This window comes from Lissotriton helveticus, chromosome 6 (genome assembly GCF_964261635.1).
Source record: "Lissotriton helveticus chromosome 6, aLisHel1.1, whole genome shotgun sequence".
NCBI lineage: Eukaryota > Metazoa > Chordata > Amphibia > Caudata > Salamandridae > Lissotriton > Lissotriton helveticus.
In genome coordinates, this window is record NC_136067.1 from 1,068,618,207 (window position 1) to 1,068,635,966 (window position 17,760).

Sequence of the window (17,760 nt, forward strand, 5' to 3'; positions counted from 1 at the left end):
AGCCAGCAAAGGGGAAAACACAAGGCTGCAATGCATGCTTGTAAATACGGTGCAGCCCTGCGTTTCAGAAGTGGCGGAGTGCGGCGTTAAACCAAGGAGGCTAACGCCGTGTTCTTCCACTTCCTTGTAAATATGCCCTTAGTTTTCTTTCTAAAAGACGAAATGATCCTTTAGACTCCAGTGTATCACTCTGTTGTTCTGCCTCTTAATGCAAGCTCTCCTTTTATATCAATTGCTTCAATTAGGGTGAAGAATCATCGTCCACACTTGATTGCATTTGTTGTACTTGCACTGGTCCTACTAATCAAGCTCCAGTTTCAAACTCTTTCAAACGTTCTGAGCATGTTAAACCTTTCAATTTTTGATATTGATTTTTTTCATGTATATATACTTAATTAATATATCAGTATTATTTAATCTTCTAAATGGATGTGGAGCACCCAAGTACCCACAGGGGTTCATGGAACAAAGTTAAGAACCCCATGTCTAGAAGACAACATGAAATTGAAGGAAATTTTAAATGCAAAACAGTGCACACATTTGTGAGTAGAGTACAATTTTAAAGAAATTAAGCGAAATTTTAAAGAAAGTACTCTAATTCAGTCATTGTGATTGTTTGTTCTTTATCATTTTGTGTACTAATACAGCTTTGCAGTCGATGGGTTGTGGGTAACAGGAATGAACAGAGGGGCCAATACATTGCAAACAAATAGCCAAAGTGGCATTGTAGTCACAGACTATGGGGCACATTAGGATTGCGGTTAATCCGCATCCTCCGGGCCGGCGGAAGCCACCGCCAGCCCGGAGGATGCGGAATAACCGCTGCAGACTGAAAAAAGACCCCCCGCTAGATTAGGATGGCTGGGGGATCTTTTTTCCGTCCGCCGCTTTTCCGCCATGGTCGCCTTCCATCCGCGGCGGAAAAGCTCTAACATGGCTGGCGGTGTCTATCAGACACCGCCAGCCATATTAGGATGTCAGCAGTGCTATGCCTTTACACGGCGGCATTTCCGCCGTGCAAAGGCATACGGAATTTTCTTTGGGGGCCCATTGCGTGCCCCCAGGGGTGAAGGGGGGTGCACATGGGGGGTACCTATGGTACCCCCCTGCCTTTGCGTGCACGAAGCGGCAGGCACCACGCGGTGCCTGCAGCTTCGTGCACGCAAAGGAAAACATGTTTTTTTAACATTGCAGCGTGTGCTGCTTCAAGCAGCACCCGCCGCAATGTTAAAAATACAGGATGTGACTGCCAGGGTGGCGGTCACATCCTAATTAGCACGGAGGGACCGCCGCTGCCCCTGCGGACGGTCCCTCCTCCTCTTAGGTGGCGGACGGACGAAGGTCCGTCTGCCATCCTAATGAGCCCCATAGTGTGTACAGAACGGAGGAGTGGTTTATGGCAATGACCTTCAGGAGAAATAGGCTTTCAAACAATTTCCTGAATGTCAGGAAATCCCATTTAATTTTATGTTAGTGGAGTAGGGTGTTTAAGATAGTGAATTTTGCCAGCAGGGAGTTCTCCCACCATACTGCTTATATTTGGTTGGTTCTATAGTGATCCAACATTTAGCTGGATTAGGGCTCCCCTGTGAAGACCTTCTGGACAAGTGTAGGAAAGTAAGATCTGCTTTTATGGTTACCCCCACTTTTTGCCTGGCGTTTCGCTGTTTCTGACTAGTATGAATGGGACACATTAATAAAAAAAAAACGTTCTCCAAGGCAAAGGAAATCGTGTGTACATCGCTTTGGTTTTCTACTCTACGATGTCTATGCATCACAAGACTTTCAATTTTCTGCAAAAAAGCTTTTTCTTACTTATGGTTAATTGCCACACTTCCATGCCTTAAAAGTTTTATAAAAAACTCCTTTCCACTGACAGTCTTTCTGAGGGAAAACAAATGGTGACTGATTTATATATCTTTTAATCTCCCACACCGCTTCTAAATGAGCAGTACACAACAACTTTCAGTGAAAAAATGTGAAGGAGACAAAGTGACCCCTCACGGGCGAACCACCAAAGGGGTAACTGGCAGGTACTCACCAGATAAGCCCACTGCTCTCATCATTGGTAGTCACTTTGTCTAAAACAAAAAAGTGTCCAAAAAACAACAAAGAAATGTGTAGGTGCAAAAGAGTGACAGATAAGTACACTCTGTAATAGTGGCGAAGTAATTAAAATTTACAGGCACGCCTTTCACACGATATAGAAATCTGTCACCATTTGTTTTCCTTCAGAAAGACTGTCAGTGGAAAGGAGTTTTTTATAAAACTTTTTAGGCATGGAAGTGTGGCAATTAACCATAAGTAAGAAAAAGGTTTTTTGCAGAAAATTGAAAGTCTTGTGATGCATACACATCGTCGAGTAGAAAACCAAAGCGATCTATACACGATTTCCTTTGCCTTGGAGAACGTTTTTTTTTTATTAATGTGATTTATGAGTGGAGGGAAACCCGTCTTTCTCCTTTGTACCCTCTAGGCTCCTTTTTGCAGATATAGTATGAATGGGTCCCTGCTAATCAGGGCCCCAGTCTCTGTGCTTTCTCCCCTAAATTGGTATGGTAAGTACTTAGGTATATTCCAGATTGGACACTGGTGTACCCTTATCAGTCCTCAGTATATTGTACTGAGGTACCCAGGGAATAGGTTCACCAGGGGTCCACCAGGGGCTGTAGCATGTATTATGCCACCCATGAGGGACCAGTCAAACAGTAACTACAGGCCTGCTATTGCAACCTGTGGAAGCTGGTGCTAGCACCACTTACGATAAACATAGGCTTGCCTGTATCCAAGGGCACAGGCCTTTTCAATCCTGAAGGCAGGGTGCTCGGTTATAAGTATGAGGGTGTCCCTGCATGAGCAGGTCACCCCTACAGCCTTTGGAGTCAATTCTCCTGGGCTGTAAGTGCAACAGCCATTACGATATATAGAGTGTCCGTGCGTTGTTAAGGAATGACCATCTCTAAACTGACTATAACAAGCCCTATCATGTTAGGTATCAAACATGTTGGCACCATACCCTCACACGGTAAACAAGGTGGGAGGTATGATTCCATGCACTGTGAAGCTCTTCGGGGAGGCCATCAGTACTCTTGGTAGTAGTCTTCTAGACCCAGACAGCACAACATGGAAGCTGCCGACCAGAAACATGATTCTGACCTCCTGCTGCTGAGCCAAGCTCGAGCAGAGGAAGGCAGAAGAATAGGTATCCTTTACAGGGAGGTGTGACCACCTCCCAGACAAGATTTAGTATATTGGGGCAATGTGGGAGCACTTGCCAGCGCCACTCAGTCTGCTTGAGGGGCAGATTTGGTGTCCTCCCTGCATAGTCCAGTTCAAACCTGCTCAGGGAGCCGTTGGCTTTCACTCGGTCACGGAACTAGACAAAGGACATGGGAGTATCTTCCCCACTGTCCAACCCCTCACCTAAGAGGGAACCCGGAATCGTCCCAACCCTTTCCTTAGGGTACTTAAGGGCTTACCTGAAGGTGGGTTCCTAGATTCATCCTGGGACAAGAAACATTTTCAAGACACCACTTCTTCTTCAACCATCTGGGCACTCTGGACATTGCTGGTATTCGCTTTGGGCATCAAGTCTGCAAATGGGAAGACTCCTGCTGCTCCTGATCTCATTGCCCTGCTCATTTGCTGCAACGTCTAAGCATGTGCACCATACAGGAATCCAAGACTCCTGACGGAATCTCCCTTGAAGTGAAGGAGTCACTTCTGTGCATCTGCAGGCACCACAACTAAGCTGACTGGTCTGCTCATCCTGGACTCTCCCGGACTCCAGAAGGCTCAGCAACACAGGTGGTGGTTCTTTATACCCCATGAGGCCTTCCCTGTCCTCTCACCAAGATTGAGGCCATTATCCCTCATCAGAGCCGCAGGAATCGAACCCCTCTGCCCTGCGTTGACTTGCAGTTGCAAAGGCTTGTTGGCTTCCTTCCACTAAGATCTTCCGGGTCCAAGAAGCCCCAACCTCAAGCATCTCCTGCAACCATGATCTTTATCCTCACCACATTACTTGCACCGTGGGCCTGTATCTTTGGTGAGCTGCTCAAGGTCCTCTTGTGACTCTTGTGCCTCCGGCCTGTGGGTCCTCTTGAGGGTCATCTTTGAATTCTGTGGGCTCCTCTGATTGCTCGGGTGTGCCCTGACTCCTCTGCTTGTGGTGTGTCACCTGGACCTTGCTGGTCCTGGCACTACACCTTCTTCACTTTCCATATTCTGTGCAGTTGACAAGGCTTGTTAGAGCTCCCTACTGACACCAACTCCATAACTCTCGATATCCGACAGCTCGTGAATAGCTCCTGGTCTTCCACAGCATCGCCTGGTCCGCACTGCTGCAGCTCCATGGTCACCATCATCTCTCCTGCAACACTTGACATCGGTGGGCATTCGTCTTCTGTGCCTCCTGGTCGCTCCTGAGTGGTCGAAACTCTGTGCCGTTTGCTTGCAGGTATATCTCAACTTGAATCCCCCTTTCGGTTCCACCAGACACTTCCTCCTTCCCTAGTGCGGCATCTTCCTGAAGTCTCCTTTGGGTTCGACAACTGTTTCCGACGACACTTCACATCAATGCACCTGGTTTCCCCGGTTTAGGTATCCTGGTTTCTAGGGTAGCCACACTTGTGGTGGCTCTTGAACCTTAGTTCTTCCACGGGGTTCCTTCTGGGTCCACTGAGAATTGTCCCTCTTCTTTAAAATTGCAACCGCAACTTACCCATAGACTTGTATTGAGCCAGCGGTCGTGTTTCCAGTCTGCACATGGCCTCCGTGGGGTTCCTGGTTACTTACCTCGGGTGGTTCCTTGTGTCCCTTGGACTTCTACATCTCCTGGGTATAGTCTTGACTCAAGTCCCCCTGGTGACCACTGTGTATTACGTGCTACTTACCTGTTTATATTGAAAAATATTGTGTATATCTCTGGCTAGGAGATTTCTCAATGTGTTAGTGAGTGTCTTATAATAAGTAGATATTTTTTGTTGTTGTTGTTCTTTTTCAATTAATCCATACTTATAAGATTATGTTCTGCTGAAACAAGCTGCTTTACACTCCTTCTGGACTGAGCCTGAAGGCTGCTCTCCACAGCTACCACTTAGAGAGCTTTCTAAGGTTGTCTAAGGCCGCTGAAATCACCATAAGGGGTGTCTGGATTGGTGCAAGGTGCTCACTTACATAAGAGTGCACCATATACCAAACCAGCTTCTCACAAAAAGGTACTTTATTTTTAACTGTATTTACTGTGTTACCCATTTCCAGTGTAAAGGCCTCTAATGCAGGGTAATATGCTCAGTTTTATACACATTCAAGATTAGTGGGATAGTTTGACATTGAGCGCTCTGCAAATTACAAATGGTTATGGCATTACAGTCATGCAATCCAGACATTAAGGGCCTGATTATGGGTTCGGTGGTCGTAGCGTCGTCATCAGATTCACCACACGCCAACTAGGCGGCCTGCCTGCCATATTATGATTTTGTCCGTTTTCAGAACAAAAGACCGCTGGAGCACCGCTCCTACCGCCAGCCATTCGCAGACTGCTGCAGCGTCTGTAGTGGGAAAGCAACTTTGCAAGTTGGCTTTCCGACTGGCCGACTGTGGTAGGAACACTGCCTGCTTTAAGTCGGCAGAATCAAAGGATTTGGGAAGCATACTCACCAATTTCCATTTCTTCCCTTCAGTCTCCGACGTGGATCACTTCCTCCAGGCTCCCCTGCACAGCAGTATCTTGACCCAGAAGAAAACAACCCTGTTACTGCCAAAATCCAGGTAAATTGGTTTTACCTATTGACTGGACTGGGCACATATGGTCCGGACTCCAGAAATGGGAAAGTACTCGGAGTAGGTATTTTTTCACATATGTCATGCATTTGTGTACATTCCACACTTGCGCAGTCAAAATATACACACATGCATTGGCACATATGAAAAAAACATTCACCACCGTCAGAAACACCGATGCGGTGTTAGCGGTGACATCGTAATACGGCAGGTGGGAGACCGCCAATGTAGCAGTCTTCTTAGGACTGCTACCATGACAGTACTATAGTGAGACTGCCAAACTAGTAATCAGGCCCTAAGTCTACAAGGACCAATGAAATGTGGTGTAGACGAATTGGCATTGGCTAAATAGTATTGAGCAGGCATAGGTGGTAAAAATAAATTTTAAGTACATTGATGATGGCATCAAGAGTTCACACTTTGTCATAAGGCTTCGGTGGTGAAACCACAGAGGTTATCCAGTTCAGTTTGCACCTAGGATCGATTTGCCCATAAGCACTATCTCTTACTTTAAAAGTGGTCATGCAGAGTAGGTTTTGATAATCTACTCTTATACCTTCGCTATGCATGGACAATCTGATGTTGGTCATCAAATTGTTCCTGTAGCTTTAAATGCTTTATAATTGAGTGTTATCGGCCTAGATATGAAATCCAATGTTGCAAGATTCACTGATCCGGATAAGGAGACCAAGTACATGTTTACTAAATTGGGAGGCAGTTCCGTTCTGTGTGGCACTGTGAAGATGACATATTTGGATTTGTAATGTGCTAAAACTGTTTTAGAAAGAGAACTGCAAAGCTAGACTTGTGTACTAGAAAAGAGGTAAACTGATTCAGGTGGGAGCAGGACGTGGTTAATGATATCACGCACTGCTGACAGGTCCAAAGTCAGTTAGTAAATACTTGTTTTTTTGTAATGTTAATTAGGGCACTCTGTCAGAATTCTGGGAGGAAAACCAAACAGAAAATCCCAGAGGATGACTTGAGACTCGAAGTGTCAGTTTATCTAGGAACATCATCTCTCAGGTTCTAGTTAAGCAAGAAAGGCCTGATATTTGGGTGGAAGCTAGATAGTGCTTTTGGCCCAAAGTGCCCTTTTTTGATGACGCAGGGTGATGGACTGTTTACATTACCTGACTTTAGTTAGATGTTACATATATGACTGCTTTAACTTCAGCTTTTTAAGTATTTATCCTTTTTTTACATACAAGAATTTGTCTTATTGTTGATTTTACTGTAATGATTTTAATTAATTATACAGTCAATAAAATTGAAAAAAAAAGACTGCTGAAGGATCATCTAGCAGATGTTAAAGTTGCTGTGGAAGGAATATAGGTTACAACAACAACCACTAACACCATTCATCACACTTACCACGCATGCATATATACCAATGACCACAATAACAATGCATTCTCAGTCACCACCGTAGCATTTACCATTTCAATGCAAACAGCAACCTTTCATTACATTATAACACTTTCGAACACTGTACAATGCACATCCCTAAACCCCAAAATAGACTTACTACCTCTCAGCAGTAGCTTCCACTAAACAAAATTAACCATTTAATACACCCGCAGGGATGTTAAACCATAAAAACTCCTTACTAACCAGCAATGTTACTCTTCCTTAAAAACCGTTACTGTGTCTTAAGGAAACCCATCTCTGACCCTAAAAGACCCTCACTATCCCTAGCATTACCAATTCTCTGAATCCTAAAAATCCCTTACTATCCTTCAGTTCTACCCTTCCCTTAACTCAAAGAAATCCTTACTATCTTTTAACACTATCCTTCCTTGACCCTAAAAAATCCCTTCCTACTCCTTAACGGTACTCACAACTTAACACTGCACATCAATGAAACCTAAACACTACTTACTGCCTCATAATGCTACCATTCCCTAAACCATAAAAACACCTTAAAACACCTTAACCCTGTTCTTCCTGATTCTCAAACACACCGTACTAGTCCTTAATGCTACCTGACCCTGAAACATAAAAACCCTTATTACCTCTGAACCATACCCTTACCTGAACACCAAAAACACTTTACAAACCACTTAATGTTACCTTTCCCTCAACCCTAAAAAATCCTACTGCTCCTTACAACTAGCCAGCACTGAACCCCCAAAAGATTCTCTTACTACTCCTTACCACTACCCATCTCAGACCTAGGGTGGGTGATACATTCCGCTCTGCCAGTGGAGTTTGCAAACTTTTGCCCACTCCGCATTACGCTTCTAACGTGGAGTTCTGGCAAAACTCTGCCAACTGCCACATGGCAGCTTTTTTTCTTGCATGCAGCTCACCAACATCAAGTTGATTAGCACGAGTGACAAATGGCATCCCCTAGTGTAATTTTCAGGCTCTAGGACGGCACCAGGAGTGATTTTCTCAACACCGGCTGTCGCGAGCAGTTGCAACAGTTCAAGGTGAAAAAGCTGCTGCTTGAGTAGAAAATCTACTCAAGCGACAGCACAGAAGCAGTGTCCTCTGGCATACCGTATTGTGCTGTTTGCTCTGATTTGCCGTATGGAACATTCTCTGGCATTAGAAATCAGCGTGACGTGCCAATTTTGCCTGCTCAAAGAACTCCTTGGAGTTTTTATGTAACTCAGCGGAATCTGCTGAGTCAAACTCCGTGAGTTCTGACCACCCCTACCCAGAACCCTGAAAATCCAAGCTTATGACAATCCTATTCAACTCTTATCCCGAAGTACCTTAAACATTTACTACCTATGTGTTGTAAATGTAATGCGTTGTAACTTACCTCACTGTAGTGGTAAATGTTTTCCCGGGAATCCGTCGTAGTGGTGATTAATTGTGATGGAAGTGTTGTATTGTTTTATTAGCTCTAGGAAGCGTTCTCTAGAGGTCAGGAAAATACAATACTGGGTGAGATCTTCCAAGACAAGAGTTATAAAGGGCAAGTACACATACTAGTGAGATCAAGTCGAATGAAAGAGAAGGTAGTCTGAGGTTTATTCAGGGACGATAAATGAGGGCACAAAGGAGGTGAAGCTGTGCTGCAGATGCATTTCCCTATAAGATTTTCCTTGAAATCAACCTGGGAGCTATAATTCCTATTGCAAGTAAAGGAGCTGGCAAGAATGAGTGCATAAGTGATACAGCTTACTTCCTGCATACAATATTGCAATTTGATGGTGTAAAGTCTGGGAGGAAGACACAGAGACATTCTGAACCCAGCTCTTAGTGATTGCTAGGCCATCCACTGAGTTGTCAATGATCATCCCATTTTCTGGTAATTTTGGGGATGCCAGAACGTTTGGTTTTAGCCGAAATTGTGCTTCATGACAACAATCTGTATAAGCAATATTTTGTCTAGGTTCGATCCGGAATAGGATCAAGTTTAAAGCTCTTTGTATAGTGTACAAGGCACTAAACAATCAAGGTCCGCACTTTCCTAAGGACCAGTTGGTTCCCTATCAACCTTCCAGACATCTCCGTTCCTCCACTCTTAACCAGTTAGTGATCCCACGGTCCAAAACAGTGTCCTGGGGCGACCGCCGCTTTTTGGTTGCGGCTCTCAAATTATGGAACACCTTGCCTCAAGACATCAGGCTAAGCCCTTCACTCCTCCAGTTCCGCAAGAGATTAAAGACATGGCTCTTTAATCAATAGCTTCCATCAAAAATCCTTTGGAGCATCTAATAACGAGCTGAAGTTATGCGAATTGTCCAGCGCCGAGACGCCTGCGGGTATTTGTTCGCGCTTTATAAATGGCAATCAATAAATAAATAAAATAAATACTTGGGGACTTGTAGGAGCTATTGTCAGTTACAAACTGAGCAAAGGAAGGATGAAGTTAAGATCTCTAAGTTATGCTCTAGTGAACCACAGTATTTATTTGTTATAGACATACGTCCCTATTACAAAAGGCCATTATAATTTGTGTAGTGGGTAAGGGCTTGATGATATGACTACTCAGAAGAGTTGAGGTTTCTGGGGCAAAATGTACGAGGTATGTCCTGCTGTGGAATACATGTTTATTGTTGGTGTTTGTTGGCATACTAATGTGAGGCTACTTCTCCATGTGTCCACAATTTGTCCTGCTCCTGATAACAGATATATTGCTTTGCAGGTTTGGTTTACTGATTGTAGCTTATGGGACTTTGTTTATAGTTAGCAGGTAAATGTTAGGTTACTGCTCACACCTCCGATAAAACTCTGTATTACAAGGATGAGGAGATGGAGTGAATGGATAGAATAGTAATCATAATAGAAATATGTCCTCAATCGTTCCAGTTGAGGTCAAAATAAAGCTGTACGATGTGGCAGTTTTCTCAGGTAGATTTTTTGGTTTCTGATTCACTAACCCTCACTTTCCTGTTGCCATCTGACAATGATAGTCCCAACTATGGCCTCTCTTTGCCATGCTTCAGTTACTTCAGAGACTTGCAGCATGACCATTTTGTATCATAAGCTGTAAGAAGAAACTAATGAAGAAATCTAGGTCCTATTGCACTTTGGTGGATAAAATCTTTATTTTTCATTTTCTGTTAATTGTGACTGCTGTTTAATAAACATTGAATATGTGACTACCTTTAAATGAATACATATAAAATATGTTTTTACTAAATTCTTCGTAAAGCTTATTACTACTGATTTTTATGCCATGGTTACTGCGTCATTTGTCATGTGGTATCTACTCGTTGGCTTTTCATTTTAATCAGCAGAAGTGGTATGGCATTCCATTCCAACGTTTGTTTGAAAATATATATTTATTTATTTATATAGTTGTTATTAAGATTCCAGATGAAAAAGCATCATTGACCAGTCATAATCAAATACTCTAATATTTAGCAGTACATCACGCACAGGACTTCCCAAGAGAGCTGCATCAGAAACATTTCACATATTACCAAAACAAGGATTTGTGATGATTCTGAAACAACATTAACATATTATCCCCTAATAAATATAGAATGCCATGTGAGGTAGGGAGCAAAAGACAGTTTTGTGCCACACAGCATACCAATATCTCACTGAAGACAGAATCCAATACAAAGTATAAATCATATACGCAAATAGTCTCACACGCAGTTAGATACTTATTGATATTTTGACTACCTTAAGTTGAAGTATTCATAGTGGTAGTATATAACCTTCATGAAGGCATCTTGTCTGATTATGCTTCAAGTTTGGACACAATTGGGTCCCAATCCTCATGTTTTATGGGTTTTGGCTTCACCCTGTGCTGTATGAAAATTGCCACTATCACTGCCACAGTCATTTACCCACAGCATGCAGCCTTCCAATGCATCACAATTTTGTGTCTCGCTGGAAGAAATTGCGTTACTGAACGAGGGAGGTGAAACACAAACAACCTCAAATTAATCTGTGATTTGCGCTGTGGTAGCTTGGCACAGAAGCAGTTAGCATGAACTTAGAGGCAATGTGTAAAGTATTTATGCAGCACTTCAAACAGTAATAAAGTGACAAACACTACATGAAAAATCTCATATCAATTTAGGAAAACAAGGTGAAATTTAATAAGTAATTTGACACCAAAACAAAAAAAATCCATTCAGTATATGTATATTGTAAATTAAAGATGCTTACATTAAGAAATGTATATTTTTTCTATATTCATGGTTTTACTTATGTATGTAATGTCTTTAATGTGAAGTACTTTCCCTACTCTTTTTTTAGACTGCAGTGGGAATAATGAAATGAACCTCTGCAGTTCAACATATATGTGTATAATGTATGCGGTACTCTATGCCTGAAAGGATATTGTTTTCACTTGTACTGGGTGCTCCCTTGTGTCTGCACAAAGCTAAAGCTCACAGAAGTGCTATAATGGTAACAAAACACATGTCAGGGGTTGCTTTTATTCTTTCCAAGGTGGCCTGGATGGCATTTTACAAATCCAAAGCTGTAATGCTGTGTCTGAAGTGGTAAACAACTTTTGCCATTTTACAGCTCGGCATGAATGACACTGTCCTAGTCCTATGCCTAAAGACTTTGCTGTAGAAATGGCTGGGTGTAGATGGCAATGTGCTGATCCTATACATAAAGGTTTTGATAGAAAAGCAGACATTTGAGGTGAGCAAATTGAGTGTCACTGGTGTTGTATGGTGCGATATACAGGAGCTACTCTCCATCTAAACTTCGCAACTACCCCGAGTTCTCGACTTCTTTTTTTGCATAATTTATGCAGCACTCTATGCCTGAAAGGGTATTGTTTCGACTTGTACTGGGTGCTCGCTTGTGTCTGGACAAAGTTAAAACTCTCTATTAGCGCTATTATGATAGCAAAATACACATCAGAGTTTGCTTTTATTCATTCGAGGTTGGCTTGAGTGGTATTTTACCAACCCAAAGCTGTAATACTGTGAGTGGAGTGGTAAAATGAGTTTGTCATTTTACAGCTCAGTGTGGATGGCACTGTGCGAATTCTATGCTTAAATGCCTTGCTGTAGAAATGTCAAAAGACTTTGTCCCTTTCCGTCCCTGCATGGATGGCAATGTGGTAATCCTATCCTTACAATCTTTGATAGAAAATCAGACATTTAAGGTGAGCAAATTCAGAGTGTTGCTGGTGCTGTAGGGTGCTCTATGCAAGAGCTGCTCTCCACCTTAACTTGGGAACGACCCAGAGTTGCAAGGTGAAAGGCTGTGGGGAAGGAACTCTTCCTCTCTGTAAGCACGGCATCCTCTGCAGACTAAAGCCCACACTGACCCTGCATACCTACTAAGGTTGAAATAAGCTTTTAATTCAGGACTGACATTGAGCCTACTAAGGAACTTAATTTCATTTCCATGGAACCATGAGTCCCATAATGCAGTGATTACTATAATCACATCAAGACTAGCCCACTGGGGGTGTGTTCGCTAATTAAAATGTGCTTATTGGAGTGATGTTTCAATGCCACTGTCTTTTATTGCATTGGCCCACTGGGGCATACGAGCTGCCATTCACACAATGCATTTTCAGTTAAAATGTATTGTTTTGAACTGTCCTAAATAGAAGGGTTGTTACATGCCAATTACTCAATAATGATTGTTATTATGTTTAACATGATGTGTTTACATGTCTGTTTAATAATTTGCTTTGGGCGCATTTTTGTGACACTTTGACCAGTAATGGGACAAAGCGAAACGTTTGATTTATAAACGCTAAACATTCTGCTCTTGAAGCTCATGTTATAAGGCAAATATTGAGCATAGTATTTTTTCTATGTTGTTTGGGAAACACACATTCTGTCCCTTTAAGTAAGGCAGGTAGTACGCATACACCTTACCCTTGACAAAGGAGTGCCTGAAACTCCGAAATGCGTTGGGTGATTAATTGCTGTCATGTGTGCATAAAACATACGTTTACATTGAATTGAGTGCCGGCTCTGTGATTCTTGACCTGGGATATCGGTACCTGTGGCATGTTGATGTTCTGTTGTCGTCGGCGGTGCTGGGCATGAAATAAACAAAAATTGCACCATCATATGGGTTCGTTTTCATCTATTCTACAAATCATTTATCTGGTAAAGTGACAAATTTGCTGCACCTTTATGTAATAAAGTACCTTTTGCCAGCATCTTTGGGATTCGTTGGTCTTCTTCTTTGTGGAATCTCCGAAGCGACTGGTGATTCAGAAGTGACCTATGTTGTTGATATAGATATATATATATATATATATATATATATATATATATATATATATATATTGAAGAAAAGTTGCCCCTATTGTGGATGACACACTAAGGATCCCTCCAACCACATGTAGGTTGCTGCACGCTCCTCTCCTTTATCATTAGCCAACACGCTTTGGGCGCAACCCATCCTTCATCTTGGGCATAGAAACATGAAAATGATGTCATCAGTGATGTCACTGAGCATGTCATGAGTGATGTAACATGAGACGTCATCAGTAGTGCATTGCGGGGGCATGAGTTATTGTTAGGTGTACTAGCTATAACGGCTGAATTTCTATGGTTTTGTACGAGTGAAATCTCCAACTAACTATACTGTCCCTGAAACCTATGTTTTTTTCAGTGAATTTCAAAGGTTTTTTAAATGTTAATTTCTAACTATAACGTCCCTGAAACCTATGTTTTTTTTCAGTGATTGTCTAAGGTTGTTTACATACTAATTTCTAGCTTTGCCTACAAAGGTAGGGCATGTGAAGAAAGAGGAAGAAAAGCGCAGAAAGAAGCAAGACAAATGCAGAAAGAGGCAAAAGAAGTCCAGAAAGATTAGGAAAAGTGCAGGAAGAAGAAGAGATGTGCAAAAAGAACCAACAGAGGAGATGAAAGTCCTCCTGTGCCCCCAACCTTTTGCTGATGGGTACTGGTGGTAACTGACTCTGACTAACCAGGCCTAGAGCCAATGCTGTGCTAAAAGACACTTAGAATACAGTGAAAACACCTACATACAATAGGGAACACTACGCCTTGGGGTACCCCTTTGATTAGCATGACCGCCTCTGTATTTGCCATGAGTTAATGCCTGGGTCATTGCATGAGTACATGAGTGGTAACTGGATGATTAGAATGCTACAAGGAGAGTGCATTGTGATTTGTTAAGTGCTTGAGTTTTGGCGCAGTGATTGGATAAGAACATAGAATGGGCTGGGTGATTGGGGGACTGCATAGATAGTACCAGGGAGATTACTGGACTGCATAGGTAGTCCTCAAGGTATTGCAGCAGTGCATGTGTTAGTGACTGGGTCATTGCATGAGTACATGTGTACTGAGTGGATAATTAGAGCACTGCAAGGAGAGTGCCTGATGAACTAAAAAGAGCTTTGGTATTGGAGGAGTGTTTGGATTAGTACTTTGTAGTGGCTGGGTCACTGGAGGAGTGCACAAGGAGTGACAGTGTGAATCCGGGACTGCATGGGTACAACCTAGGGAATTGAATGAGCAAATGAGTAGTGTGTAAGTGTGTACAGGACTGTATGGGTAGGGCATATGGGATTGTAACAGTGATCAGTTAGTGCCTGGATAATTGCATGAGTACACAGCTACTAACTGAAATATTAGAATACTGCAAGGAGAGTACCTGAGTGAATTTATAAGTGCTTGGGTATTCGCGGAGTGTTTGGATTAGTATGTGGTAGTGGCTGGGTGACTGGAGGAGTGCACGGGGAATAACAGGGTGATTCGTGGACTGAATGGGTACTACCAGGGGAATTGAAGGAGCAAATGAAAAGTGTGTAGGTGGTTAGAGGACTGCATGGGTAGTACACAGGGATTGTAGCAGTGCATGTGTTAGTGCCTGGATCATTGCATAACTACAAGGGTAGTAAATGGATGATTAGAGTACTGCTAGGAGAGTGCATTGTGAATGTATAAGTGCTTGGGTTTTGGCGCAGGGTTTGGATAAGTACACACATGTCACCTCAGTCCCACCACCTCCCTTCACCACTGTGCACAAGTTTGGGATGAATTCCCCTAGAATCCTGAGGGTCCCTGGGGACCAGCTAGCCCACCAGGTTCCACCAGTAAGCGCCCACAGAGTTACAATGCAAAGAGGTGGTCCGAGGCCATGCCTCTTTGAGCACCTCTCTGCAACGCAGCTCTGTGGCACTTACTGGAGATACCTGGTGGACTAGTTGGACCCCAGGGACCCTCAGGATTCAAGGGGACTTAATCCCCCAACTTAAAACACGCACGAGGGCGCATTTGCACACTTGTCACATCAGGCCCCACCCCCTCCCTTCACCACTGTGCAAACCCACCCCGTGGCACATTTTAAGTTGGGGGTTTAAGACCCCCTGACCCCCTAGGCGTGTTCAGGGGGTCCTCTAGGGACAAAAAAAGCATTTTTGTTTTTAATCGGCTGATCCACGCTGGGTGCATGAATCCGTCCGAAATAAAATTTAAAAAATGAAATTCGGGCTCCCGTACTTCGTTTCTTAAAAAAATAACCCTGGTGGGCCTGGTCCCAGGAGCAACCTGGGGCTTTATAATTTGTGCACGGGAGGGCACGTGGCCCCCCACAGCCCCGGGTTACGCCACCTCCCCAGGGCTTTATTACAATATGGATGGGGGTCCTTGCGGGCCCCCACAAGGCCCGGGGACTGCCACCTCCCGAGGCTTATTGAAATAGGGTGGGGTGGCCTTGAGGGGCCCAGCAGCCCTGGGAACCACCACCTCCCTGGGGCTTTATTATTTATGCATGGGAGGGAACGCGCCCCCCGCAGCCCCGTGGATCACCGCCTGGATATGGATGGGGGCCTCACGGGTCCCCCGAAGCACCAGTTCTGCCACCTCCCCGGGGCTTACTAAAATAGGGTGGGGGGCCTCGCGTGCCCCCAAACCCCAGTGACTGCCACCTCCCAGGGTTGAGGTAAATAATTAGTGTGGGGGGCCTTGAGCCCCCCCAAACACTGCTTCTGGGACCACCACCTTCCCCGGGGCATTGAATATTTAAATACAGGGGTCCGTTATGGACCCCCGGCCTGGGGACCACCACCTCTCCGAGGCTATGCAAATGGAGGGACAGGGTCCCCTTCTGGAGCCCTTGATGGCCCTGGGTACCACCACCCCCAAGGACAGGCAGCTGCAGTGTCCCAGGGTGCCCACCCCAGGACATTGCTGTTTGTTATGGCAAGGCGTGAGCACAGCTCCCACCCTGCCATAGCAAACTCTGCTTTGTTTTTGAGCAAGAGGAGCTGCATGTCAGCAGCTCCTCTTGCTCAAAAGCAATTCCGGCTCCATCAGGAGGTGGGGAGCCGCCAGGGACCCCACAGTCCCCAAGGTGAGGGCCGGTCCCAGGGGATGGGGTCCTCGGGACAGAAATGGCCCTGGAGGGGGGCTACTCGGCTCCCCTCCCATTTAATAAAAAAACAGCAGGCCGACCCCAGAGGATGGGGTCCCTGGGGCCAATAGTTGTCAGGGGGGCCACGCAGGCCCCCTTTCCATTATTATTTTTTTTTAAAAAGAGGCCATGCCCCGGGGATGGGGTCCCTGGGGCCAAATGTGGCCCAGGGAAATGGGCCACGCAGCTCCCCTTCCCTAGAAATAAATAAAAAAAGGAGGCAATGCAAGGGGGGATGGGGTCCCCGGGCCACAATTGGCCCAGGGAATGGGGGCAATGCATCCCCCTTCCCTATAAAGACATTTTAAAAAGGAGGCCATGCCCTGGGGGAAGGGGTTCCCAGTGCCGAAATTGCCCTTGGGAGGTGGTCACGCAGCCCACTTCCTGTTTTTTTTGTATTTTGTTTTAAAGAGGGGTCAGGCCCTGGGGGATGAGGTCAACAGGGTCCCAAAAATACGAAAAGAAGGAGGGCTACACAGCCACGCTTATAAAATAATATAATTTAAAAAAAGATAGCCTCTCGCCGGAGGCCCAGCCGCCCTCCCTGCTCCACTCTGCAAACACGCCCCCTGGCGTGTCCTAAGTTTTAGAATGAAGTCCCCTTAAATACTGAGGGTCACTGCAGGCCAACAAGCCCACCAGGTACCTCCAGTAAGTGCCACAGATCTTGATTGCAAGAGGTGGTCTGAGGCCACGCCCCTTTTACACCACTCTGCAAAAAGGACTCTTGGTGCACTGCTTGTGAGGCGATGAGGTCCTCTTGTTTCGTGAGGACCTCAGGACACAAGTGGACTTCACCCCCGAGCAGCAGTGCACTAGGAGGAGCATTTGCAGAGTGGTGTAACAAGGGTGTGTGGCCTCAGAGCACTCTCAGCAATCCAGTGGGGCTTACTGGAGGTACCTGGTAGGCTAGTTGGCCCCCAGGGACCCTCATGAGGAAAGGGAACTTCATCCCCAAACCAAGAGTGCGCCAGGAGGTGGTGGAGAAAGAGGGTGTGGCTTCTGTCCACCTCTCAGTAATACCACCTGTGTGGGGCTTACTTAAGGTAAGAGGTAGGCTAGTTGGCCCCTAAGGACCCTCAGCAGTGAAGGGGACTTCAATCCCCATCCTAAAAAGCACCGGGGAGTACATTTGCAGAGTGGTGGGCAAAGAGGGCGTGACCAGTTATGAGAACATAGCAATCCTGC

General features: G+C 44.7%; 1 protein-coding gene across 2 annotated transcripts in view; it reads left to right on the forward strand.

Moving 5' to 3' along the window:
• LOC144763264 (ribosomal protein S6 kinase alpha-2) overlaps positions 1-17,760 on the forward strand; it is a 1,818,960-nt gene that overhangs the window by 1,069,223 nt on the left and 731,977 nt on the right. The gene's annotated exons all lie outside the window — the stretch shown is intronic.